The sequence below is a fragment of the Triturus cristatus genome, chromosome 5_2 (assembly GCF_964204655.1).
Source record: "Triturus cristatus chromosome 5_2, aTriCri1.1, whole genome shotgun sequence".
In the NCBI taxonomy this organism is placed as follows: domain Eukaryota; kingdom Metazoa; phylum Chordata; class Amphibia; order Caudata; family Salamandridae; genus Triturus; species Triturus cristatus.
The window spans coordinates 775,756,475-775,784,376 of record NC_140588.1 but is presented as its reverse complement, the minus strand read 5'-3'; the positions used below and the strand labels follow the sequence as shown (position 1 = coordinate 775,784,376).

General features: G+C 44.0%; 1 protein-coding gene across 3 annotated transcripts in view; it reads right to left on the bottom strand.

Moving 5' to 3' along the window:
- The window catches only part of DOCK11 (dedicator of cytokinesis 11), a 1,169,031-nt gene that overhangs the window by 270,614 nt on the left and 870,515 nt on the right, over window positions 1-27,902 (bottom strand). The window lies entirely within an intron of this gene.

Genomic DNA, 27,902 nt, shown 5'->3' with positions numbered 1-27,902 from the left:
CATGTGGAATCATGCACAGTATTCACAAGCGAGTGGGGTTTGAGGTTTCAGTCAGTAATGCAAATACATTCAGCATCACTAAGGCTGGTTGCCCTTACTGGAGTGTAGGCAGTCACCCAGGTTACAAATGGTGATGGTCTGAAAAAGCAGTTTGGACATGTGCTTTTTAAAAAATCTGAAAAGTGGATTCATAATGTGTCAGTCTGTAAAAGTGATTATCACTTGCCAAAAAAAAGAGCAGTAAGTGTGCTTTCAAATTGGCAAAGAAATTTTGTTTTGTGACTAATGTGAAAACAAATGTAGTAATATATTTAAATAAAATAAAGGAATTTTTTTTTTAGTTTTTTTCAGGTATTGCTGAAGAGCAGTGAACAAAATTTAAGATGCCTACAAAATCCAGAGTAAAAAAAGACCACAAAAAAAACCTATATTTGAAGACAACTGGAGGACCTAAGTTAGTTGAAGATGCTCATGTTGGGAAAAAGAAAAAATCTTCTGGTAAGCAGACAAAATTTTTTCTAAAAAACATATTCAAAAAAAGGAAAAATGTACAAAATGTCTGTACTGGAAAGAATGATTTCAATCGAAAACGACAGGAAAAAATTGAGAATTTAGTTAATGCAAATATACCTTCTGCAACTACAAAGATTAACTTAAACAGAAAAACAGCGTTTAAAGAGATACGTAGAAAAATGTTTCAGAGAAGAGTTATGTCCAATTTGATAAAGGATGTGAAGAAATATAAGCAAACGGCTAAGTTTTATAAGAGAAAAAAAGAAATTGAAGCCATTGCAGCAAAGGCATTAGAATTAAAAAGGAAACTATTCATTTTAATTTTGAATAGGATGCGTACATTAGACAAAATGGTTAATGTACTGAAATCACATAGCAAAAGGAAAAGAGTAGTGAACAGAACAAACTTTTCTAAAGTGTTTTTAGGAAAATGGATGCATAGTTCAAGTAGTGAACCTTTTTTTAATGAAGAGAGTTATTTTCAAAGTAATAGTTTGCTGCATGCAGTTGACACCAGAGGTCGTGCTTATGAAGTGAAAAATGGTTGCATAATGGAGAAGGAGATAATGGTTCCAAGAGATGAGGTACAAGTGATGGCGGATGAGGCTATGGGGAGACGTCCTAAAGCCCCAGTGTACACTTGGAATTGTAGTAGTATTTGCACTGTGCGTCAGGAATCTATTGATAAATTTCGTGAGTTTCTAAGAGAATATAGTAAAAAAAAGTGTAAAACAGAAGATTAAGGTGCTTCAAAGTTTGGATCCATGCAGAGTGAGAGAGAATACTGGTTTGCAGGGTCATTCTCTGGCTTGTCTATCTAGAAAAGTGTGTAATAGTGTTTTCCATCATTTTAGGATGCTGGCTGTTCATCATACTGAAATGAGAAAGTTTGTGAGACGGTTGTATTTTGCTAAAAGTCCAGCAATAAAGTTAGATGAATTGAATAGGGCTCTGTTCCATGGAACGGTATCAGATGTAGAGAAGGTTGTTGATGAAATTCAGTTTTGTTACTTTGGTCCTGAACAAAACAGTGCAGAGAAGGACACAGTAAATGAGGAAGAAGTGGAAGAGAATGTAGAACCCTCTGTAAGTAATACATTTAATGATCACATAACAAAATTTGCAATAATCTCTAATGAAAGACCAAATATTACTTGTATTTGTTGCCGCAGAACTCATTATAGAAAACAAACCAGGTATGTTGATCTCTACAGAAAGAGTGAAAATGAAGATAATTATAAGTGGAAGGATTTTGCCACATATATATTTCTTGAAAATTGTTTTGAATTGGGTGAAGTTCAGCGTATTTGTAAATACTGTTACAACAAGTTAGAGGAAAATAGAATGCCGACCAGAGCTGTACATAATAATTTAGAATTGGATGCTATTCCTGCTGAACTTTCTGAATTAAATACATATGAGTCTATACTCATTCAATGTGTTCATCCGTTCCAGACCATAGTACGTATGGAGCCCAAAACTGGTAAATTACCTCCTTCAGATTTACTGAGAGGTTTAAAAGGTAGAGTGGTGTATTTGCCCTTGGATTTGAAAAAAAATATGGAAACTATTGATGCGGATACTTTGGAAACTGAACCATTAATTATTCTGGTTAATGGTGTACCTACAAAGAATAAGAAGATTTGGCAGGAGCTGGTAGATGTACGGAAAGTACAAAGAGCAAATTTGTATTTGAAAAGGAATAACAAATGGTATGAATCAATTTATATAGAAGAAGAAGAAGAAGAAGATTTACAAGAAGACACAGAAACACCAACTGGACAAATTGAAAAAGTGGACAAGTCAAAGGAAGAAGAAATTTATGAACATTTTAGCATACATCCTCTTCATTCAAAAGAAGTTATGGGAGACAATATTGATCTATTTCAGATGAAGAAAGCAAAAGGAACTCCCGTGAGTGTATGGGAGGAGAGCTTGGAAGCTCGATGTTTTCCCCAGCTGTTTCCTAAAGGAAAAGGAGGACGATACGATGAACGTCCGGAACAGATTCCAGCTTCTGAGTATCGGACTACAAGACTATATGCTGAAGATCCCAGATTTCGACAAAGTATTCCTTATTTGTTCCATCTTTTATTTGAAAGCGACTTGTCTGCATTGTCTTATGCAGTAAATCACATTTTAAAAAGTGGAGTACATTTGCAAAATGTGTCTGCTAAGGATTTTATGGAGAAAGTGCAGCACCGAGATGATCATTTGGAAACACAACTGATCAATCTGATGGCTTGTCAGCGTGGGACAAATGAATATTGGTACCGACGCCATGGTGAATTAAAATGCATGTTACGGAATTTAGGAACACCAACATGGTTCGTTACCCTAAGCTGTGCGGAGTACGCTTGGGATGATTTACTGGATTTTCTACGAGAGGCAAATTCAAACATTAAAAACATCGAATACAAGACAGCAGGAGAACTGTGCTCATTGGATCCGGTTAATGTTTGCAGATATTTCAATCATAGATTTGAGGCTATGATGTCCTTCATCTGCAATAAAAAAAATCCACCTCTAGGAGAAGTAGTGGATTTCTTTTGGAGAAAAGAGTACCAGGCAAGAGGTGCTCCTCATATCAATCAATCAATCAATCAATCATGGAACTTATATCGCGCACTACTCACCCGTAAGGGTCTCAAGGCGCTTGGGGAAGGGGGTCTGCTACTGCTCGAACAGCCAGGTCTTGAGCTGTTTCCTGAAGGCCAGGTGGTCCTGGGTCATCCGCAGGTGGACGGGTAGGGAGTTCCAAGTCTTAGCTGCCAGGTAGGAGAATGACCTTCCTCCAGCGGTGGCTCTCTGGATGCGAGGGACGACGACGAGGGCGAGGTTAGCGGAACGTAGCCGGCGGGTGGGCGTGTAGAAGGTGAGGCGGCTGTTGAGGTACCCTGGGCCTAGGTCGTGGAGGGACTTGTGTGCGTGGATGAGGAGTCTGAACGTGATCCTCTTGTTGACCGGGAGCCAGTGCAGGTCTCTCAGGTGGCACGAGATGTGGCTGCGTCGGGGGACGTCCAGGATGAGTCGGGCGGAGGCGTTCTGAATACGCTGAAGTCTTTTCTGAAGCTTGGCCGTAGTACCGGCGTAGAGGGTGTTTCCGTAGTCTAGTCTGCTGGTGACGAGAGCGTGGGTGACCGTCTTCCTGGTCTCGGTTGGGATCCATCGGAAGATCTTTCGGAGCATGCGGAGGTTGTGGAAGCAAGCTGAGGAGACGGCGTTGACTTGTCTGGTCATCGATAGGGAGGAGTCCAGTATGACGCCCAAGTTGCGTGCGTGGTCCGTCGGTTCAGGTGCGGTGCCTAGTGCCGGGGGCCACCAGGAGTCGTCCCATGCGGAGGGTGATGGTCCCAGGATGAGGACTTCTGTCTTGTCCATGTTCAGTTTCAGGCGGCTGATGTTCATCCATTCAGCGACGTCTGTCATCCCTTCGTGCAGGCTGGCTTTGGCGGTGTCGGGGTCTCTGGTGAGGGAGAGAATTAGCTGGGTGTCATCGGCGTAGGAAATGATGTTGAGGTTGTGTTGGCGTGCGATGGCAGCGAGGGGTTTCATGTAGATGTTGAAGAGAGTGGGGCTGAGCGACGATCCTTGCGGGACGCCGCAGATGACTTCGGTGGCCTCGGAGAGGAACGGAGGGAGGCGTACTCTCTGTGTTCTGCCGGAGAGGTATGAGATGATCCATTCCAGAGCCTTCCCTTGGATGCCGGTGTCGTTGAGGCGTTGGACTAGTGTGCGGTGGCAGACAGTGTCAAATGCTGCGGAGAGGTCTAGGAGGATGAGTGCCGCTGTTTCGCCGTTGTCGAGCAGGGCTCGGATGTCGTCGGTGGCTGCGATGAGGGCGGTCTCGGTGCTATGGTTGGCTCTGAATCCGGACTGTGATGGGTCGAGGGATCCGTTCGTCTCGAGGAAGGCTGCCAGTTGCTTGTTGACGACCTTCTCGATGACTTTGGCGGGGAAAGGAAGGAGCGAGATGGGGCGGAAGTTCTTGAGGTCGGTCGGGTCCGCTGTTGGTTTCTTCAGCAGAGCGCTGAGTTCGGCGTGCTTCCAGCTCTCCGGGAAAGTTGCTGTGTTGAAGGAGGTGTTGATGATGTCTCGGAGGTGGGGTGCGATGGTAGAGGCTGCCTTGTTGAAAACATGATGGGGGCACGGGTCGGTCGGAGATCCGGAGTGGATGGTGTTCATCATGCGTGACGTGTCTTCGGGGGTCACCTCGGTCCATGTCTGGAGGGTGGCGGCGGGGTGCGAAGGTACGACCGATGGGTGCGGGGGTGAAATGTCGAAGCTGTTGTGGATGTTGGCGATCTTGCAGTGGAAGTACGAGGCGAGGGAGTCGCAGAGGTCCTGTGAGGGAGTGATGTCGTTGTTGCCGGTGCTGGGGTTGGAGAACTCCTTGACGATGTTGAAGAGCTCCTTGCTGTCATGGGCGTTCTTGTCCAGTCGTTCCCGCAGAGATTTCTTCTTGGTGGTGCGGATGAGCTGGTGATGTCTGCGAGTGGCGAGTTTCAGTGCTGTTCTGTTGTCGGCGGTCTTGTTGAGGAGCCAGGCCTTCTCGAGGGTGCGGCAGGCCTTCTTGGAGTCCTTAAGTTCGTCGGTGAACCAGGGGGCCTTCTTGCTTCTGGGCCTGGTGAGGGGGTTCTTCAGTGGCGCGAGGTCGTCGGCACAGGAGGTCAGCCACTGCGTGAGGTCGAGGGCAGCTGTGTTAGGGTCCGTGGTCCTGACAGGTGGGCTCTGGCTGAGGGAGGTGGCGAGCTGGTCGGCGGTGATCTTGCTCCAGTTTCTGTGGGGAGCCTGCTTCGGGTGATGGTGGACCGTGTTCTTTCTGAAGCTGAAATGGACGCAGCTGTGGTCGGTCCAGTGAAGTCCGGTGGAGTGGCTGAAGGTGACGTGCTTGCTGGACGAGAAGAGTGGGTCGAGCGTGTGGCCGGCGAAGTGGGTGGGGGTGTTGACCAGTTGCTGAAGTCCGAGGTTGGCGAGGTTATCCAGCAGGGCGGTGGTGTTGCGGTCATTGTTGCTCTCCAGGTGGAAGTTGAGGTCCCCGAGGAGGATGTAGTCGGCGGAGGGGAGGGCGTGAGGGCTGATGAAGTCGGCGATGTCTTCGCAGAACTGTGCGCGTGGTCCCGGGGGTCTGTAGATGAGGGTGCCTCTGAGGGTAGTCTTGGGGTCGGTGTGGATCTGGAAGTGCAGGTATTCGGCGGCGTTGAATACGTCGATGGAGTCAGTCGAGATGCGAATGGTGCTCTTGTGTACGATGGCGATGCCTCCTCCGGTCTGGTTGACGCGATCCTTCCTGATGATCTTGTAGCCGTCCGGGATGGCAATGGCGATGTCGGGGGCTGAAGAGTCGTTCATCCAGGTTTCCGTGAGGAAGGCGACGTCTGGAGATGCAGTGTCGAGGAGGTTCCAGAGTTCCACGGCGTGTCTGTGGACGGAGCGGGTGTTGAGCAGGATGCACTTGAGGTGGTTGCTGTTGTCCGTCTTGGTGGGCGTGGTGCTTGTTTGGAGGCAAGAGAAGTTGCAGGATCGGCAGGCGAAGGGTCCATGGGTGCGTCGCGGGGACGCTCGGTAGCAACCGGGGGCTCGGGCGGTTTTGAGTGCGATGAGCGTAGCGAAGTCGTAGGTCCTGCGGGGGGGGCTGGCGGGCGCGGGGACCAGGGGGTCTGGCGCTGGGCGCGGTCCAGGCGCGGACGGGCGCAGACGGGCTTACCTTTGGCGCACCTTCGGCGCTCAGTCGGCGCTCCCGCTGCGCGCGTCCGCTGCGCGGTCGCTGAGGGGGCGTCATAAATAAGGAGCCGGGAGGGAGGGTCAGCGGGAGGCGGGAGCGGGGTGGCCAATGGGCAGGGAGGGGGGGCGGGACTGAAGGAGGAGGCGGGAGTGGGAGTGTGCGCCTGGGGCAGCGGCGCCGAGAAAATGGCGGGAAAATCGGCGGGAAGCGGCGGAGCCCAAGGAGTGACCAGGTAAGTGGCGGTGGTCAGCGGGCGTGAGGAGTGAAGGTAGCGGCGTGGGTGGCGACCAGGAAGCAGCAGGCGGTACCTGGGAGGCGGCGGAGGCGAGATGCAGGCAGCGGCGTCAGGTAGGTGGTGAGGAGCGGCAAACAGGCGTCAGGCAGCGGAGGCAGGTAGGTAGCAGCAGTGGGAGGGAGCGTCCGTCTGTGCAGGCACAGGGGGTCGCACTGACCAGCCCGCGGGGTCCCCTTAAATAAGGAGCCGGGAGGGAGGGTCAGCGGGAGGCGGGAGCGGGGTGGCCAATGGGCAGGGAGGGGGGGCGGGACTGAAGGAGGAGGCGGGAGTGGGAGTGTGCGCCTGGGGCAGCGGCGCCGAGAAAACGGCGGGAAAATCGGCGGGAAGCGGCGGAGCCCAAGGAGTGACCAGGTAAGTGGCGGTGGTCAGCGGGCGTGAGGAGTGAAGGTAGCGGCGTGGGTGGCGACCAGGAAGCAGCAGGCGGTACCTGGGAGGCGGCGGAGGCGAGATGCAGGCAGCGGCGTCAGGTAGGTGGTGAGGAGCGGCAAACAGGCGTCAGGCAGCGGAGGCAGGTAGGTAGCAGCAGTGGGAGGGAGCGTCCGTCTGTGCAGGCACAGGGGGTCGCATATTCATATGCTGTTGTGGATCAAGGATGCCCCAAAGTTTGGAACAGATACTGATGAAGCAGTGTTATCTTACATTGAAGAATATGCAACATGTGCTATACCAAAAAGCACAGAAGAGAAAAAGTTAAAGGAGCAAGTTTTACGTTTCCAAAGTCATCGGTGTGGAAAATACTGTCGACGGAAATACAAGAGCAAAGATAAATACTACACTAAATGTCGATTTGGATTTCCTAGACCTGTTCTTTCAAATGGAAGAGTTAACAGTTTTATGTCATCTGTGAGACATACTTTCACAAGAAATTCACCTAAGAATACTTACAACCTTAAAAGAAAAGAAGAATCAAAAAATATAAATGACTACAACCCAGTGATTTTATCCATGTGGAACGCTAACATGGATATACAGTATGTAGCTGACAATTCCATTGCTGTTGCTCGATATGTAACGTCTTACATTACGAAATCAGAAAAAACAGAATTGAAGGAAATGTGGGAAGAGATTTCTCACGAGAAAACTGTCAGTAAGAAGCTGTACAGTTTCAGTTTGAAGATGTTATCGCATCGAGAAATTGGATCCTACGAATGTTCAGATAGGTTATCTTCTGCAAGTCTCTACTCGAAATCAAGAAGAATAATTTGGGCAAGTTTAGGCCTTGCAGCAATGAGAAATCGGGTACTGAAATCTGTTGGAGAAATTGAATATTTGGCCGAGAATGACCCAGAAAGTACAGATATTTTGAAATCAAACATGTTGGACACATATTATCCCAAGAGAAGTCATCATCTGGAGAACATGTGTCTCTATGAAGTGCTGCAGAACTACATTTATTCACGGAAAGCCGCAGAAGACATCAACAATGGAAAATATAAAGTCATTGGTGAGGAAGGATGTTTGAGTTGCGACACTACTGACAAAAAGGAATTTTACTACTTGGCTCTTTTACAGCTGTTTAAACCATGGCGTACAGAGGATGAACTACTGGGAGAATTTCAAAGCTATGAAGATTCTTTTAATGCTTGCAAAGACAGCATACAATGCAATACATTCACAACTTATCTGCAAATGTTAAAGAAGAAATTGAACAGGAAACTACAATTGCAGCAGAAATAGCTAGAGACAGTTCTCAGGACAGCCAAAGTTCAGGAACACTCAGTCAAGATCCCCTAGGACAACCAATCGTTGAAAATGAAGCATCAATAGCCATGAATGAAGTGGAAACGGCTATGAATCAAGCTCAAGGAGAATTTATAGACTTACAAAATTTGGAAAGACAACTGAACGAAGAGCAGCAACAAATTTATGAAGAGATCAGAAAAAAAATTGATCACGGATTTCTACATGAAAAAAAAGAGTGCTCATGCACATCATTTCATCCAATCAGGATGTATGTAAGCGGACAAGCTGGAACTGGAAAAAGTTTCCTAATAAAAGTCATCAGAAGCTACCTACAGCAAAAAACGGATTCTACTTTGTCTTGTGTGGTTACTGCTCCAACTGGGTTAGCAGCATATAACATAAAAGGAATCACTTTACATCGTTGGCTAATGTTACCAGTGGAGCATGAGAACAAAATACAATACAACAAGCTAACTGGAGAAGTATGCTTGGAAGTTTCAAGAGTATTGAAGAAGATGCAAGTTCTCATTATTGATGAGGTGAGCATGGTATCAAACTTAATGCTTGCCTTTGTGCATTTAAGAATGCAGCAAATTCTGAAGACAGACTATGACGTGTTATTTGGAGGAAAACACGTCATAGTTTTTGGAGATCTTTTGCAACTTACTCCAGTTAAAGGACAACCAGTGTTTAATACTGTGACACATGAAGACACGAAGAAGTCATTGGGAAGCATCGGTAATACAAATATTTGGTCCTTCTTTCAGTACAAGGAACTTACAACTAATATGAGGCAAGCAAACGATGAAGAATATGGAAGTATTCTGAAAGATATCAGGATTGGACTACTCACAGAAGCTGGCAAAAAAGCATTACAGAGTCCGCTGCTACATAATTTATTTCCAAAGGAAGAAATAGTTGCAGAGAAGATATACAAGAACATTGCAGAAAACAAAAGTGTCATCTGCTTAATGCCAACTCTACGTGAATGCTCAATATTCAATGAGGAGCTTTTGAAATTGGAAAAGGAAGATATCAGGAAATTGGAAGCAGTGGACAAAATTGAGGATGGAAGAATTACTGTCACATTAACAGGCACACTGAAAAATAAATTGGATTCACTAGAGAAGAACATTTCCAAAACAGCTGGATTAGAAAAAAATCTATATGTTTGCATGAACTGTAGAGTATTTTTAAGGAGAAATTTGGATGTTGAAAAAGGTTTAGTTAATGGAGCTATGGGAAGAGTTGTGGGTTTTATTAATCATCAGAAAAAAGATGGAATTGAATGTTTAAAAATAAAATTTGATCAGATAGAAGAAGTTAAAGACATTTGTCGTTGTTCAGTTAGTTTCATGCTTGTGAAAGACTTATATGTACGTAGGAAGCAGTTTCCGTTTTCGCTAGCATATGCTGTAACTATTCACAAGTCTCAAGGATTGACTGTAGATTGTGCATTTGTGAACATTGGTTCAACTGTGTTCAAAGAAGGTATGGCATATGTTGCTTTGTCACGAGTGAAAACATTATCAGGTTTATTCATGATAGACTTTGATGATTCAAAAGTTAGTGCTGATACAGATTGTGTAAAGGAGTATAATAGATTAAGAAGAAGCTATGCTCCTCATTTAGGTCCGTATCCTGTGTTGGAGAAACGTGTAGTTTCTCGTAAAAGGAGAAATGAGAATATCTGTAATGAAGATGTAGAGAGGAGGAAAAAAAAGAGGAGTGATGTAATTGCAAGCAAAAAGAATAAGGAAAATGAAGAACAGGTTGTAGGATGTTATTTTGAAAATAGCTCTGGTGTCAACAGCTACGCTAATGTAGTGCTGAATGTTGCATTTTATCTGGAAAGTTTGCAAGAGCAGATAATAGTAAATCAGGGAAAAAGATTCTGTTCTGTGCTGAGTCTCCTTTTTGAAAAGCTGAGTAATGATAAAACTCAAATAGAAAGTGCTACTGAAACTAGAAAATATTTAGATGTATGTTCAGGACGAACACAGTTTTCTCAAAATGTACAGCAAGACGCACAGGAATTCTTGATGTTTTTTCTTCAGGTACTGGAAGAAGAAGGGGTTCCCATTGATAATTTATTTGGTCTCTCTTATAAATGGGAACATAGTTGTGAAAACTGTTATAATATATGTGGCTCTAATGTTGATTCTGAAAGGTTTATTTATTTAACATTGCCAGAAAGTAAAACAGTCACTTTTGCTAAATTAGTTAAAGATGCTAATCCTAGCATGGAATGCAGTGAGTGTAAATCTGAAATGTTTTCAACGTTAATTTTAAAGGAATACGGACAGTATGTAATTTTAATGATGCAACGATGTAGAGCTGATGGTTCAAAATTAGATACTTTAATAAAGAAGTTTACAGGACAGCAATTATCAATTTCAGGAAAAACTTTTGTAACAGTTGCAATAATTTTCCATGATGGACCTACTGTAACTTCTGGTCATTACACAGTTTATCTTAAATGTGAAAAAGGCTGGACACTGTGTAATGATTCCCAATTGATTTTTAAGCAACGTTTGCCTTTTGATTTAGCAAATTCCTATCTAATCTTCCTGAAACCTAAATTTTAGAGAGATTTGGCAACATCTGGACAAAACAATTTTACCATTTTATTGGATTACCATTTGGAATTTACAAATAAAAAGATTTAACAAATTATCATTTGGCCTAATGGAAAGGTAACCAATTGTAATGTGGAATTTTTCCATTTTTTAAGGAAACTTTGGAAAAACATAAATTTAGAAAAAAATCGGTAACATCTGCACAATTTAAATTTTGGAATGTTATTGGATTGCCATTGGAAATTTTTTCAAAAAAGATTTTTAAAATTACTATTTGGCCATGCGGAAAAGTAAACAATTCTATTGTGGACTTATTTAATTATTAATTAATCTTTCGGAAACCAAAATGTTACAGAGAATCGGTGACATCTGTACAATTTAAACTTTAGATTTTTATTGGATTACCATTGGAAATTAAACAAAAAAAGAATTTTAAAATTACTATTTGGCCTAAAGGAAATGGAACCAGATGTATTGTGGAGTTATTTGAGATATATTATTGTGATTATACTTCTGAAACAAAAATATCAGACGGTATTTTAAAGAAATAAGTATTGATATTAGATGATATTTTTTAAGAATATTATGCATTTCTATAAAGTTATGTTTATGCAAAAAGAGATTGTGGGCTTTTTTAAAACAATCTTTGAGATTGTTAATTTTTTTTTTTGCCTGCTGTTAAATGATGAATGCAATTGCTTTCACAATTTATAGTGAAATGTAATATTTTCTGAAAACAGCAAAAAAAAGGCAAAAATATTTTTTGAAAAATATGTAAATATGTGTACTGTATTATAAAATGTTTTATTAAATATTAATACTTTTTTCTTTTTTTTCAGATTGAGATAGAAAATTTTCGAAAACTAGAACCATTTTTAAAGCAATTAAAAAAAAAATTAAATGAATAAATCTTTTTTTGAGTGGGTATGGTAAGTCAATAATGTCATGGTCCCTTTTTTCCACTTCTCTACAATCACATTTTCAGTTTTTAATTGTAGTCTCTCAAGGACCTTGTAATGTGATAATTGATTTTTAGTGTTTTTTAAAAAAAATAAAAAAAATTACGCGTACGGTAAAAAAAAAAAAAGTTTTTAAAAAAATATATAAAAAATAGATGAAAGGTAAGGTTGGCTCTTAAAAGAGCCGTTGTGTTCATGCAGGGACAGAGGAAAGAAAGATTGGGAATATTAGACGGTGCGACAAGTGTGCTGATCTATTTTACAGTTCACTAGGGAAATACTGGTCTCCCTATAAGTAATTAGATCATGACAAGTGGCGCACCGTACTTCAACCCTCGCAAACCGAGGGTTAATTTCCAGAGGACCAGAAAAAGGAGATGCTCCCCCCACAGATGAAGGGCTCACCTGACCTGCAGAAGAAGGACTCGGCCCTGCAGATGATGGTCCAGGCTGAGCTGCTGTGGATGTGCTTGGTTGATTTACTGACCAGTAAGTCGAGCATGTGTCCTTCTGTGTACATCCTTAAGGTGTCTCATCATGGGGTGATTCCCAAAGGAATACTTCCTGTCAGGATTCCCTCTTGAAAGTACACGCTTACACAGCTTGCAAGTCACTAAGGGTGCATTTACCTTTTGCTGGCCTTCTGGAAAAGTAAAATACTCCCATACGTAAGAGGTCTTTTGTTTCCTCGCTCTCTGCCTCAAGGTAGTGCTGCTAGCCTCACTCTCAGAAGAGCTCTGCTGTTCTGCCATCGTATCACAAAGACAACCCAGCTCCTTCTCCTAAGGGATCACAAGCAGAAATGAGGGGAATGGGTGTGGTGTAGGAGAGTTCTAGAACTGAAAGTAGTTTCAACCAATCAAAAGTTGTGTTTCATGATCACATGACCCACCGTACGCTTACGGTGCGCTTACGGCAAAAGTACGCATGCGCGTAAAAAAGACACGCGCTCGCGCGCATGCGCATAACAGTCACTCCCCGACACTTCCGCGTAACGTGCGCGTGTAGCGTACACGCGTACGCGCCCCACGCGGAGTACGCGCGGCTACGCAAATTGCGTAACTATACGCAAACAGCGTAGATAAATTACGGACATTGCGTAAACCGTACGCTTACCGTAAGCTTACCGTACGCGCACTAAAAAAAAATAAAAAACAAAGGAAAAAATGTATTGCTAATAAATATTACCTGTTTATTTTATAAAAAATGTAAAATAAAAACATATTGTAGAATTTTACAAATTTAACCATAGTCTTTAAAAAAGGATAGAAAATTAAAATTAAAATATGTAAAAAAAAAAAAGAAGAAAAAAAAAAAATTAGCATTTAAAAAACCTTGCAAATTCACTGAAAAAACCATGGGTTTCACACACATTATAGTTAGGAATTAGCATTTAAAAAACCTTTGAAATTCACTGAAAAAACCATGGGTTTCACACACGTTATAGTTAGGAATTAGCATTTAAAAAACCTTAGAAATTCAATGAAAAAACCAAAGGTTTCACACATGTTATAGTTAGCGGACATTTTACTCGTAAAAAACCAATGAAATTCCCCCGTTATAGTTAGTTCAGCTAACTATAACTCGCGCGTCCGCAATGCACTACTGATGACGTCACATATTACATCACTCATGACATGGTCAGTGACATCACTCATGACATCACTGATGACATCTCAAATGACATCACTGATGACATTATCCTTGTGACAGAGTGGTAGACCTCCTCTCACCCTAATATAACCTTTGATACAAACATTCAAAAATAGAGACTAAAATTTTCAAAAAAATGGACATACCAATAACAGTTACAACAACCTATTCAGTAATTCTAAGATCCACATACACATCCACTCATCCACCAACAATCCTATACAGTCACTCATACATGTACTCACACATCATATGTACTCATACACCTAATCATCCTGTAACACAATGCCACTCATCCATAGAGTTACTCACACATAGTCACTCATGCTAATAAAGAATCAAACATCCATTTACTTGCATATACAGTTATACACACACCACCACACTTACTTTTACAGAAACTTACACATACTTAGTCTTTTAAACAATCACTTATAGAAACAGATACTTATTCATACAGGAACTCTTTCAATCTCTCACTCTCACATATACTCACTTATAAACACCAATAGTCACATATACTAGTTTAAAACATATGTAGTTACTTATGAAGACACTATTGAGACAGTCATTCACTCACTGCCCACACTCATCCACCCATACAGTCCTGCACAAATGCTGTCTTCAACACATACAAACAGTGAGTCACTCATTCATGCATCTATGCACTACGTAATACCCCCCACCGCACCATGAAGACACTCAGACACTCATACTGATACTCAAAAAACCAACTATTAACCTATATAGACACTCATGTAGCTACTCACCAACCCATGCAGCCACTTATATACAAAGTGAGAGACTGATACAGGTATTTACACATTTAAACATTACTCACTTAGCCATGTATTTAAAAAGATACACTTAATCAGTCAGTAATACAATTAATTTTTCAAAAACAAATCATCAATTTAGACACTTATATACTCATTTATTCTTCCATCGACCTTGAGATATACATATATAAAACATATTTAATTTTCAGAAAAACACACATTCACTGGATGATGTCATCAGTGATGTCATTTGAGATGTAACCAGTGATGTCATGAGTGATGTCACTGACCATGTCATGAGTGATGTAATATGTGACGTCATCAGTAGTGCATTGCGGGCGCGTGAGTTATAGTTAGCTGAACTAACTATAACGGGGGAATTTCATTGGTTTTTTACGAGTGAAAACTCCAGCTAACTATAACGTGTGTGAAACCTATGGTTTTTTCACTGAATTTGCAAGGTTTTTTAAATGCTAATTCCTAACTATAACATGTGTGAAACCTATGTTTTTTTCACTGAATTTGCAAGGTTTTTTAAATGCTAATTTCTAACTATAACGTGCGTGAAACCTATGGTTTTTTCAGTGAATTTCAAAGGTTTTTTAAATGCTAATTTCTAGCTATGCCCACAGAGATAGGACATGTGAAGAAAGAAGGAAAAACGCACAGAAAGAAAAAAAAGAAATGCAGAAAGAAGCAACAGAAGTCCTCAAAGACGAAGAAAAGTGCAGGAAGAAGGATAACGTGCAGAAAGAACAAACAGAAGAGCAGAAAGAAGCCTTGTTGCAAAATCATCCTGTACCCTCAACTTTTTCAGACGGATACTGGTGGTAACTGAGTCTGACTAACCAGTCCTAGAGCCAGTGCTATGTTAAAAGACACTCAGAATACAGTGAAAACATCTACATACACTAGGGAACACTATGTGTTGGGGTCCCCCTGTGATCAGCATGACCTCCTCTGTAAGCCCCTAGTATATAATAGGGCAGGGGATTAAAACTACCTCTTAAAACGCGCCACAGGGTGTGTTTGCACACGTCACCTCAGGCCCCGTGCCCTCACTTCCCCACAGTGTAAACACGCCCTGTGGCTGTTTTAAGTTGGGAGATTAAGTCCCCTTGAATCCTGAGGGCCCCTAGGGTCCAACTAGACCACTAGGTACCTCCAGTAAGCGCCACAGAGCAGCGTTGCAGAGAGATGTAAAAAGGGGCACGGCCTAGACCACCTCTCTGTAACGCAGCGGAGTGGTGCTTACTGGAAGCACCTGGTGGGCTAGTTGGCCCCCAGGGTCCCTCAGGATTGAAGGGGAATTATTTCCCCAACTTAAAATGCGCCACAGGGCTTGTTTGCACACGTTAACTCAGGCCCTGTCCCCTCCCTTCACCACTGTGTAAACAAGCCCTGTGGCCGTTTTTAGTTGGGAGATTAAGTTAATTTGAATCCTGAGGGTCCCTAGGGTCCAACTAGCCCACTAGGTACCTCCAGTATGCGCCACAGAGCTACGTCGCAGAGAGGTGTAAAAAGTGGCACGGCCTGGACCACCTCTCTGCAACGCAGCTCAGTGGCGCTTACTGGAAGCACCTGGTGGGCTAGTTAGCCCCCAGGGGCCCTCATGATTGAAGGGGAATTATTTCCCCAACTTAAAACGCGCCACAGGGCTTGTTTGCACACGTTAACTCAGGCCCTGTCCCCTCCCCTTCACCACTGTGTAAACAAGCCCTGTGGCCGTTTTTAGTTGGGAGATTAAGCTAATTTGAATCCTGAGGGTCCCTAGGGTCCAACTAGCCCACTAGGTACCTCCAGTATGCGCCACAGAGCTGCGTTGCAGAGAGGTGTAAAAAGTGGCACGGCCTGGACCACCTCTCTGCAACGCAGCTCAGTGGCGCTTACTGGAAGCACCTGGTGGGCTAGTTAACCCCCAGGGACCCTCAGGATTGAAGGGGAATTATTTCCCCAACTTAAAACGCGCCATAGGGCGTGTTTTCACACGTCACCTCAGGCCACGTCCCCTTCCTTCCCCACTGTGTGAACATGCCCTGTGGCCTTTTTTTAAGTTGGGAGATTAAGTCCCCTTGAATCCTGAGGATCCCTAGGGGCAAAATAGCCAACTAGGTACGTCCAGTAAGCGCCATTGCAGAGAGGTGTAAAAAGGGGCACGGCCTGCACCACCTCTCTGCAACGCAGAGCAGTGGCACTTACTGGAAGCACCTGGTGGGCTAGTTGGCCCCCAGGGTCCCTCAGGATTGAAAGGGTATTATTTCCCCAACTTACAACGCGCCACAGGGCGTGTTTGCACACGTCACCTCAGGCCCCGTCCCCTCCCTTCACCACTGTGTAAACGCACCCTGTGGCCATTCTAAGTTGATAGATTAATTCCCCTTGAATCCTAAGGGTCCCTAGGGTCAACCTAGCCCACTAGGTACCTCCAGTAAGCTCCACAGAGCTGCGTTGCATAGAGGTGTAAAAAGGGGCATGGCCTCATAACACCTGTCTGCAACGTAGCTCCCTGGCGCACACTGGAGATACCTGTTGGGCTAGTTGGCCATCAGGGACCCTCAGTATTGAAGGGGAATTAATTCCCCAACTTACAACTGGCCAGGGGGCGCGTTTGCAGAGTGCTGCAAGGAGGGGGCGTGGCCTCCAGCGCGATGCCGGTCTTTTATTTTTTTAAGAAGGAGGGCTGAGTGGCCCCCCTTCTTTTTCTAATTTACTGGCCCTGGGGACCACATCCCCCAGGGCCTGCACCCTAATTTTTTTTGTTGAAAAAAATAAATTTGGCCCTCCCAAGGCCTTAATCGGCCCCGGGGACCCCAACCCCCGGGTCATGGCCTTTTTTTAATTTAAATTCTTTAGGAGGGGGCTGCGTTGCCCCCCTCCTCAGGCCACTTATGGCTCCGGGGACCCCATCTCCCGGGGCCGGCCTTTGTTTTTTATTATTTTAAAAAGATATATATTTATAGAAACACCTAGGACATGCTGGACAAACCGTATGTACCTATCACCATGACGATTTGCGTGATATTCATTAAAAGGCGACTATGCATAGAATGAATCCACATGGAATGTATTTACACCGCTAGTGAAGCTCTGACGTGTCTGACGCCCTACCGTGCCTAATCCCGGCGCCCCCGCCGGTGGGTACCCTTTAAGTAGACACCCTTGTCGTTTATTTATACAAACATGGGTAGCTATTGACGTGCACATTTAATATACACGCACACCAAGCCATTCAAAGGGGATTCGACAAAAATTCGACCAAACTATGCAAGAAACCCCCCTCACGGTTAATAAAAAACACATCCACCGCCGGATGTGTAATACTTTTTATTTTACTCTCTGGAAAGGAGACGAACCTCACTTGAGAGTCACAGCGTGCTCCTAGCTGAGCCCAATGCTGTGTTACACCCACCAGTGCCTGCCGATTGCCTCACACCTCTGTGTTGTATTCCACCAGCTAGTGCGTATGCTATGACACTCTCTAGCCCATGTGCACTGTAACACCACCCCGTGAATATGTCATGCCACATTTGCCTTCTCACGGGTTATATTGCCCCATCTAACGTGCCTTCCTCGATGTGTATGTTATAACGCACAGCGCTATGCCATACATATTACAATCTGGGATCCATATCTTTGTGCATATGCAACGTTACACTCCCCAGCACATATTTTATATTACAACTTTAGAGACTAGTTATGTTACACAACACTGCCCTGTTCATATTACACTCCAAGGCCCATATCGCATAGCACGCGCTAGTGCCTGTGCTATCTCGCGCTCTCCAATGAATCTGTCATTGCGCACAATGTATTGCATATTATATTTCACGCCCCATCTTATATCACACTTTTTGGTGCATAGTTTATACCATATACTACATCTAGTTTTCATTTTCAATCGTGCTCTCAGGACTATGTTCTATATAACACTGCGTCCACCTAACCTTTTCAAGGGCATTACATTTTGCTATGGGGGTGGAGGGTCAGGGGGTGTTTCTGCCAAGTGAGCCCGGAGTCATAGTCACAAACGTCCTCTTCTTCCGGAATAAAAGTGAGATTATGCTGCATACTTGTTCATATTTTAAGTAGTTCGTACAGACACACATTTTAAAAACAATAAAGTTCCTAATACCCACCTTCTCTGAACAGTTAACTTGCTGCCCCATCCACCTCCTCCCTATCCTCTGTTGTCTGAATCTATGGACTAGCCTCCTCCCTCCTGCAATGCATGGTCTGATGTGCTGCCACTGCCCTCCATTTAGCATGATGTACCAGTCCACTCCTCCTGCCCTCCATTGCCCAATTCTATGGCCCATCATTGACCTCCTGCTTAGCCTCTGTGCTTAGCTTGCTGCCCCTATTCTCCTTCCCCCTGCCCTCCGATGTCTTTGTGCATGCCCCTGCTCCATCCTTTTTGCCCACTATGTTCCATGGACCTGCCACTCCTATCTACTCTGAGTGTTCTGTTGAGCTGCCACTCCCCTCCCACCTGCCTAGCATTGTCAGATGACTGTAACCTGTCCCTGCCACCTCCACCCTGCCTGTCCACATGCCATGCCCCTATCCCCTTCCTCCTGTCCTCCATGGTCCATTTTACTGCCACACCCTTCTGCCCTCCCTGATCTGTTGTGCTGCAACTGCTCCTCCTGCCTGCCCCGCGCGGTCTGTTGTGAGGCCCCTTCCCCTGAACTCTCTTGTCTGTGCCCAGGTCCTGACCCTCCCTTCTATCCTCCATGGTCCTTTGTGCATGCCCCTGCACCCTCCTTCTTGCCCATCATAGCCATTGTGCTGTCACTAACCCTCCCGCTTGCCATGCATGGTCTTCTGTGCTGCCATGGCCCCTCCCACCTTCCCTGTGTGGTCAGCTAGCTGCCCCTGACCCCCTCCCACCTTCCCTCCATGGTCTGTGCGTATGCCACAATAGTCTCATTGTTGCTCTCCATGGTGTGTCTTGTTTCTAGTGCCCATCCTGCCTGACCATCATGGTCATCTTGCTGCTCCTGCCCTGCCACCTTGCCCCCAGCCCTCTGTTTCCATGTGCAGACCCCCTATTCCCTCCCTCCTGGCTTGTCTGTTCCATTGTAATGCCCCTGATCCGTCCCTCCTGCCCTTTATGGTCTGTTATGCTGCAGCTTTCTCTCCTGTCAGTCCATTATGGTCAGCTAGCTACCATTGCCTCTTTCCCATCTGTACTCTGTTGTCCATGTGCATGGTCCTGTCCCCTCCCTATTGCTTTCTATGGATTGTTGTGCGGCACTCCCGTCCCGCATGCGCTGTGTGGTGTATTGTGCTGCTGCAAACCCTGATGCCTGCCCTGTAGGGTCAGTTTGGTGCACTTCTCCATGTCCCTCCTGTCCTCTGTTATCCGAGTCCATGTCCCTACCCCAATTCCTCCTGCCTACCATGATTCAATGCACCATACTTGCGAACATTTTGAACTTGGTAAGAGGGAGATTTTGAAAAAAAACTGGGGTATTGATTTTCCCCTTTGAGTTACATTGAAAAAGAGGAGATTGTAGACAGGAGACAGATCAAATAAAGCCCATTTGAGCTTAAAAACATTGGACGTTTCCTGGCTGAAACGGGTCTGTTGGCATGTATGGTTGTACTACCACTGCCTCTTCCTTCTGCCCACAATGGTCTATTGTATTGCCACAGCCTCTCTTGCCAGTCCTGTATTGTTGGTTTGTTGCCCCTGCCCACCTTTCCACTGCCCTCCATAGTCTGTTGTGCTGCCACTGCCCTTCCTGCCTGCCCAGTGTGGTCAAATTGTTGCCTCTGCACTCTCCTACCTGCCTTCAATTTTCAGAGTCCGTGCCCCTGGCCTCTGCCTCTCAACAGTATCCCAATGAACAACTAGATTGCTAACATTCTATATTTATTACAAAAGTGTGGAACGCCTGACGTCATCTTGATGTAATCAAAACTGTAATACCTAGAGTATTTCCTTTAGAAATTACATATATGAGAGGGTCTTATTTGCATCAAAATTATGGTTAGTGCTCTAAAAAACTAAAATGAGGACATATTTTCTGAGTTTTTAAATAGCGACAAAGAACTTTTAAATTATTTGTAATCTTTATGTTTTTTTATCCAGTTGACCACTTGATTAAATGTTGCACCTTGGCGAGAGGATGTGGTGTTACTTCCAGAGCTGCAGACTTTGCAACTGGGGAACCAGGTTGGAGTTTCTGCTTTAGCTCAACATTCTGTGATTGTGGTCAAATCACTTAATCTCCCGATGTCTACAACCAAAATGAATTTGATCTTGTGTGATGTAACCAATGCTCATGTAAAGCAATCCAATACCTGACAAGTCTGCACTATATAAAACTGCAAATACACAAAACATAAGTGTTTTGCACACTTCTGTCATTGGGCTACATGTGGGCTACATCTGGGTGATATTTGTGCTGCATTTAGGCTCTTTTGTCTCTGGTGGCCATCTTGGGAGATTTATTTGTTATGAAGTTTCCTAATTTCCTCACTTACTGCAGTCTCCTCAGTAGGAAATACTTTCAGTTTTTTACTTGGTTCCATCAAGAAAGCATTCAGATGTGTCACACATTTGCCATAAATTCTGAATGTTAGCACTCTAGTTGCTCATTAGATCACTGTAGTAAAGCTACTGCTCACCAGGGAAGTCTGCTGCTGGTATTCAAAGTGCATGTTTCAGTCTGCATGTCAGAATTTGTTTATGACATAGAAGAGGATTTGAGAAGTCAAAATGTGCCCTAATTTTTCTTTCTGCAGCACTAATCATAATTTCTATGGCAAAATGAATCCCCTCATTGTGTTCCTTTGTAAATTAAATGTTTTAAGTGTTACCACTTTATTCCATTCAAGATGGCTTCAGGTGTGCCATACTTTTGTCATAAGTAAGACTGTTAGTGCTCTAGTTGTTCGTTAGAACACTCTGGGACATTCTGTCATTGGGCTATACTTGGGCTACATCTGGGTGATATTTGGGCTACATTTGGGCTCCTTTGTCTCTGGTGGCCATTTTGGGAGACTTATTTGTTATGATGTTTCCTAATTTCCTCATTTACTAGAGTCTCCTCAGTAGGAAATACTTTCATTTTTTACTTTGATTCCATCAAGAAGGCATTCAGATGTGTCACAAATTTGCCATAAATTCAGAATGTTAGCACTCTAGTTGCTTATTAGATCACTGTAGTAAAGCTACTGCTCACCAGGGAAGTCTGCTGCTGGTATTGAAAGTGCATGTTTCAGTCTGCATGTCAGAATTTTTTAATGAAATAGAAGAGGATTTGAGAAGTCACTCAAAATGTGCCCTAGTTTTTCTTTCTGCAGCACTAATCATACTTTCTATGGCAAAATGAACCCCCTCATTTTGTTCCTTTTTAAATTAAATGTTTTAAGAATTACCACTTTATTCCAACCAAGATGGCTTCAGGTGTGCCATACGTTTGTCATAAGTAGGACTGTTAGCGCTCTAGTTGTTCTTTAGAACACTCTGGGAAGCTGCAGTAGAACACAAAGGAATCAACTGACAGTCTCTGCCCTTGTTGGATGTACATGTTTTACTGAGAATGTCAGACTTGATTCTCACATGACTGAGAAAGATAATGTGAATTTACAGAAAATATGCTCTCAGTTAGCTTATAGATCACCTTCCAAACCTCTGTGGGAAAAGCATGAGAAAATAGTTTTCTCTCAAACATGATTCATGATATCACAGCAGGAGGCTTTTTCACATGGTAAAATCACCTTAGAACACACCACAATTCCTAAAATGAGTATGGTACCATCAACAAATGATTTATAATGTAACTAAAGTCTTAACACCTTCTATTAACTGCAATGCTTTTTAATGAGGTGCTATCATGTATATTGGTCCCAAGATGGCTGCCAACACTTCTTGGATGAAGTGCTGACAGCCAATCAGATCTCACGATGAGATGTGTGGTTAGGCTCCGCCCAGATATATATGTGATTTTACTTTTGATTTTCTCAGGAACTACTGAACGGATTTTAACCATTTAAGCAAAAGGCACATGCCTGACCTGAGGACTACCTCTTTGCCAACTTTCAAGTAATTCTGTTCAGCCGTTCGGGCTGTACCTTCGACTAAAGGTCCTATGGGAAAATGCATGGGGAAAACGCGTTTTGGGACCCCCCTTTTTTCTCAGCCCCCGCTTGACGAATCACCCCGAGACTTTCAGGGTAGGAGCTGAGCGGAGCGCCCCATTAGTTTTGAAAATTTCACGAAGATAAGTCAACCGGCGCCAAAGTTATTCAAAATAGAATTTTCAGATTTCCTATGGGAACTCGGTCCTAACTATAACTATCTACTGGCGACCGCCAGTAGATAATATGTATACATGTTTCTCACCAGGGGCGTAACACAGGCCCCCGCATTCCCCACGGTGCGGGGGAGCCCCAAGCTCCTGGGGGTCCTCTCGGCACAGCAATCCGGCCGGAGAGCTCCTGATTGAGCCCAGAGGGGGCCCCTCTACGTACCGTGCAGGGAGGCCCCCTCAGTTTTCGTTACGCCAGTGTTTCTCACTTGCTAGTTAAAATGTGGACCATCCCTCCATGGAAAATTTAGAGGTCAATGCAGACATACAACACTGCTGGTAGTCTGTGAGTGAGTTAAAAACCCTTATTGGTAGAGGTGAAAAAGATTGTACAACTCTGAGCATCTGTATCGGTTCTATGTATATATGTGCAGGTACTTTTACAACGTGAATCTAGCTGGGTACAACTGCTCATGGACCAGAGTCCTGAGGTTTGCTCCTTTATCATTTCCTGGCAATTTTGTATATGATACAGCTCGTATTAAACATGGACACTACCTTTTCAATGACATTCCCAATAATTGAATGCACAGCGAAGGATTGAAATTTCCGGGGATGAGAGTGAGTTTTTTTCAGCAAAACTTTTAAAGCACCGTCCATTGCGGAGAAAAAACACAGCTCTATTTCTCAGTACTGTATCTCTAACAATCACCAACAACAGACATTTTAGAATGTTTGTTTGATTGATGATGTCAGCTGGGGTTTGAGATCTACTGTGACATCATTTGCCGGATGACCCCTTAATACTTAAATTTTTTCAGCAAGTTGAGCATATCCCCTTCCTGCAACTATTTATAAGAAAATGAAGCAACAAACAAGTCACAGCAAGATTTAGCCAATGAAGGTAACCACGTTTTACATTTTCAAAAGGACTCCTGATTTTGTATGCGTGATAGAGGACTAGTTGGCTTTGCATTGTACCTACCCCTAGGTGCGTCTCAAGCAGCATATTTAGAAGCAATTTAGGTTTATCATTTAACTGAGAGGTTGCCCTTATATTTTCAATGCCATCGTGTTTGGTATTGATTTCATAGAACTGTGGTGGAATTTCCGTTTTTATAGTGAATTGCCAGATTGAGGGAGACTGCTCTGAGACTTTCAGGAGGTTTCCTTCACCACCATCAGGTTGAATTTTTAATTAGGAGGAATAGTATGTCCTTTCATATAGTAGCAATTTCGACCAGCAGCCTATTCAGAGGCGGCTGCTCCGCTAAGGCGGAGGAGCATCGCCCCACTGCTCTCAGAACAGTGAAAAAAGGAAACAATTAAATGATAATAACTTTGTTACTATTATTTTATTTTTTGTAGGTATGGGGCTAGGTTAGGGCAGGGCGGGGCTGGGGTTGCAGGGGGAGGAGTGTACATGACGGTTTGGCCGGCCCTCTTGGGTTGGCCAAACTGTCTTGTGCACAGCCTGGTGGGGAGCATGCACAGGATCTAAGTCCCCGTTTGAACGCTTAACCACAGCGCTCATACCAATCACAACATGGCATTGCAGCTTTTTGATTGGCTTAGGGAAGTCTGTATGCTTCCTGCTTCCGGACACACCAGGAAGAGGAGCAATGACACAGGAGAGATGGCAGCCATGAAAAGGTAAGTGTTTTTTTAATAGATTGTTTTTTTAACCCCCACCATCCCCGCCCCTACACCCCAGTTCCCTGCAAGCTGCCACTGAGCCCAATGTATGGCTTGTTCAATGAGAGTGCTGAAAATTGTATTTGTTTTAGCGCAACGGTGTCAGAACCTAACTGGAATAGATCGTCTTCCAATGTTGAGGAGATAGTGCCACTGGTAAACAAATGTGTTTTCCCTTTGGACACTTGGTGATGAGCAGGGGCAGCTCGTTCATTTGAGCGGAGGAGCATTGGCCCACAAGCCCCAGAGCTGAAAAATAAAATGGTAATAAAGTTTATTCAGTATCATTTTATTTTTGAGGCTACCCGTCCCGAACTAAGTGTCAGGATGGGGCTGAGCCAGCACTGCTGAGTGGCAGCAGCAGGGAGCTGTGCCCTTTAAAATGTGCATGTCTGTTTGGCTGGCCTTCTTGGGACTGCCAGCCAGACATGCGCATTTTAAAGTTCTCTAAACTAACCGTTAGATAGCTGGGTTAAAGAAAGTGCAGGCCTCCAGTGCTCTTAGGAGTGCTGGGAGAGCACGCTCTATCAAATTCTGCAGCAGTATTGGGTAGTGCAGTGTCCTGCATCGGGAGCTTCCTGGAAGACACCAGAGGTAGGAGGATGTCATGCTACAGAGGTAAATTAATGAATTAATAAAAAAAATGTTGTGCCCCCCACCACCCTCTGTACAATCCAGTTGCCACTGGTAATGAGCGTATTTGTATGAAAATAGAGCAGAAGTCCAAGGAAAGTGAAACGGCAAATGTGAGTAGTTTAGTGAAGGTATTCTGTTTATGCCAGTAGTGGTTATAATAAGAGTATCAATAAGAAAGTATGGTGGAGCGCGTGACCTAGGCAATAGTTAGATGTTAGAACGCGTTAGATTAATGCAAGTGACTCATAAAGTGTATAAGTCTTTGATGTGCAAAACATTCATGAGGCATAGTTAAGACTTGCATTTTGCCGAATTAGATCTAAGTGTTTACTAAGAAGACATTTTTATCTCACATGAAGATTAAGGTGGGATCATTTGGTACTCTTGAGCATTGACTGAGGGCTCTGTGCCTTCAGGACACACATCTTTGGCCAGTAAATTTCGCCACTGTACAAGGGCACTTAGGCTGATCCACCTTGTGTCCCTATGAGGGTCAGAAACCGGAGTTGGAATCAATGGCGCAACAAAACTTGAGGGGGCCCCCTGTAAGTTACATGGAGAGGGGCAGCCCACACTCCAGAACCATTCAAGCCTGCTGCCCGTGCACAGTGCCCAAGGGGGCCCCCTGGAGCTCAGGAGCTCCCCAAAACTGCGTGGGCTTTTGTTACACCACTTGTTGGAATGTAGCTTAAGTGTGAAATATTTTTTCCGCATTGACTGTATTTTATACAGCCATCCATATGCATCGATTCATGGTGCAATGCTATACTGACTTCAATGTTTATCAATTAGCTGGACCACTAGCACTATATATATGCAGTTGGAGTGTAGGATGAAGATTTACCTTGGAACAGCGTTTTCAGTCAAAGCATGATGAACAAGCATTGGCAAAGCCAATAGGTCTCGCCTTTGGGACCTGCTGCATAACTAAATAATTGTAAGGTCCCAAAGGCGAGACCTATTGGCTATGCCAATGCTTGATTCTGATGGTGTTGCTATTTGGCTTCAGACAAAGTATTGATTGCCATTTTCCAAATCCTTTCCTGCTATCCCCAAGCTTATTTGAAGCTTGGAGGAAGACAGGAGGAAAGCTTGCAGCCTAACATCACAAAGGAACAACAAGAATTATCCACAGGAGCACATTGTGTATGATGCACATTGTTAAAAAGATGAAAGAGTGTAGCTCATGGCTTGGAGACCCAGCATCTTTCTAGCGGGGCTTGCTTGCTTTGGATATGCAGGGCAACGCGGCACAGTCCCGCCTCCTTTTTTCCCTAATAGAAAAAATGGACGGGGAAATGAGCGGAGCTTTTATTCCATTCCTCGCAGAGAATTGCATGCACTGCCCAGGCTCGACCTAAAAACACACAGAGCGACGCACCTCTCTGCGACAGATCAGAGCACAGCTCTTTCAGAAGAACCAGCTCGAAGAGGGACCGACTGACTGACCATGGTCTGGGAAGGGTCATTACTGTCCAGGATGATCAAGATGCTACAAGGATCACAGCATCACTCTAGTCTGCGGTACTCCAGAGACAGCCCACCTAGAGAAAGAGTGCATGGAGACATTCTAACAAAATGTAAATAACTGGTTACACCTTCTAGAAACATGATGGAGAGAAAAAGCTTTAAAGTGGGAAGAGAGCGTTGCTTCCAATAAACCGAGCTGGAATTTAGGGGTTTTCCCTAAAACTACGCCTTTCTGAAACAGGAAACCTAGTTTTAGCCTTTAAAAACCATCACTAGAAAGACGAAACAGGTTATGAAACATTTGGCTCAGCACAAGAAAAGAGGTCTGTTCATAAGGGCAAACAAATGAAATCACAGAAATAAACAGATAGATTTGAAAGATACAAAGAGTGGAACATATTTGGTACATGTTGGGAAGAGTTTAAAATGAAAAAATAACATTACCACTGAAAAATAGATAACATTTATAATTAAACTAGAGATAAGAATTAGAAATTTCTAATAAAATTACATGCACGTGGATTGACAGATGAGGATATTTAAACAATGAATTGAGGTGAAAACAAAAAGGCGTATTGAATCAATACTGAATTGTAAAAAATCATTTTATATATATATTAATTCACTTCAAGAGCTACAGCAATCCACAACTAGCACAACAGGAGAACCTCTGGGTTTCAACACATTTCAAATTGTAGACACTAAATCGTCAGCATAAAAAATACATGCATGAACTGCTTGTATTGCAATGACACACCAGTGTTTGGTACATACCAAGGAATTGTATAGATCTTCACATGCTGCTTATATGTTCTGTGGTGCAGACACCATGTCTACTGCCGGCTAATCTCAACCATGGATTCATCCACACAGAATGTTTACTTTAATGCTGTGCAGTCGGAAAAATAAATGCTCGATGTGTAGAGAGAGAGAATAGAGGGAAAGAAAATGGAGAAAGAGGGAGAAATGGGGAGAAAGTGATACGGAGAGAAGGAGAGAATAGAAGAGAGATGGAGGGAACAGTGAGTGAAAGAATAGGAAAGAAGGACAGGAGAGTGAGAAAATGGGAAAAATAGGGAGAAGGGGAAAGTAGCAAGAGAAAGCTAAGCAGACACAGAAAAAGGAAAAAACAGGGAGCTGGAGAGACAGAGGGAGAGATGGGGGCAAGGAGAAACCGAGGGAGAGAAGAAGAAAAAAAACGAGTGAAAGCAAAACCGCAAGTGAAAGCAAAACCGCAAGTGAATGCGAAATTGTGAGCGATGGGAAAACAGCTTTAGAAACTGGGAGAGAAAGGGCGAAAACAGCGAGACAAGGAGAAGCTGAGAAACGTGGAAAAGAATGGGGGATAAATCGGTATACAAAGGGAAGAAACTAAGACAAGATGGAGCGTGAAACTGAAGAGTGAAGGCAGCCTTGTGGACGGCGGGATAGATGAGAGACCTGGGAAAGCAGAGTGATGCGTGCGTGCGCAGTCTGCTCTTCTTGGAAGCACATACTCGTGCTTGTGGCGTGCCCCAGCGCGAAGGTGGATGCCGCCACAAGCACGAGTATGTGCTTTCAAAAAGAGCAGAGCAACGGCTAAAGGTCCTCCTACGCAGCGCATGCGCGCTGCGTAGGCGAGACCTAAAAATTAGGGGCATGGGGGTACAGTTAC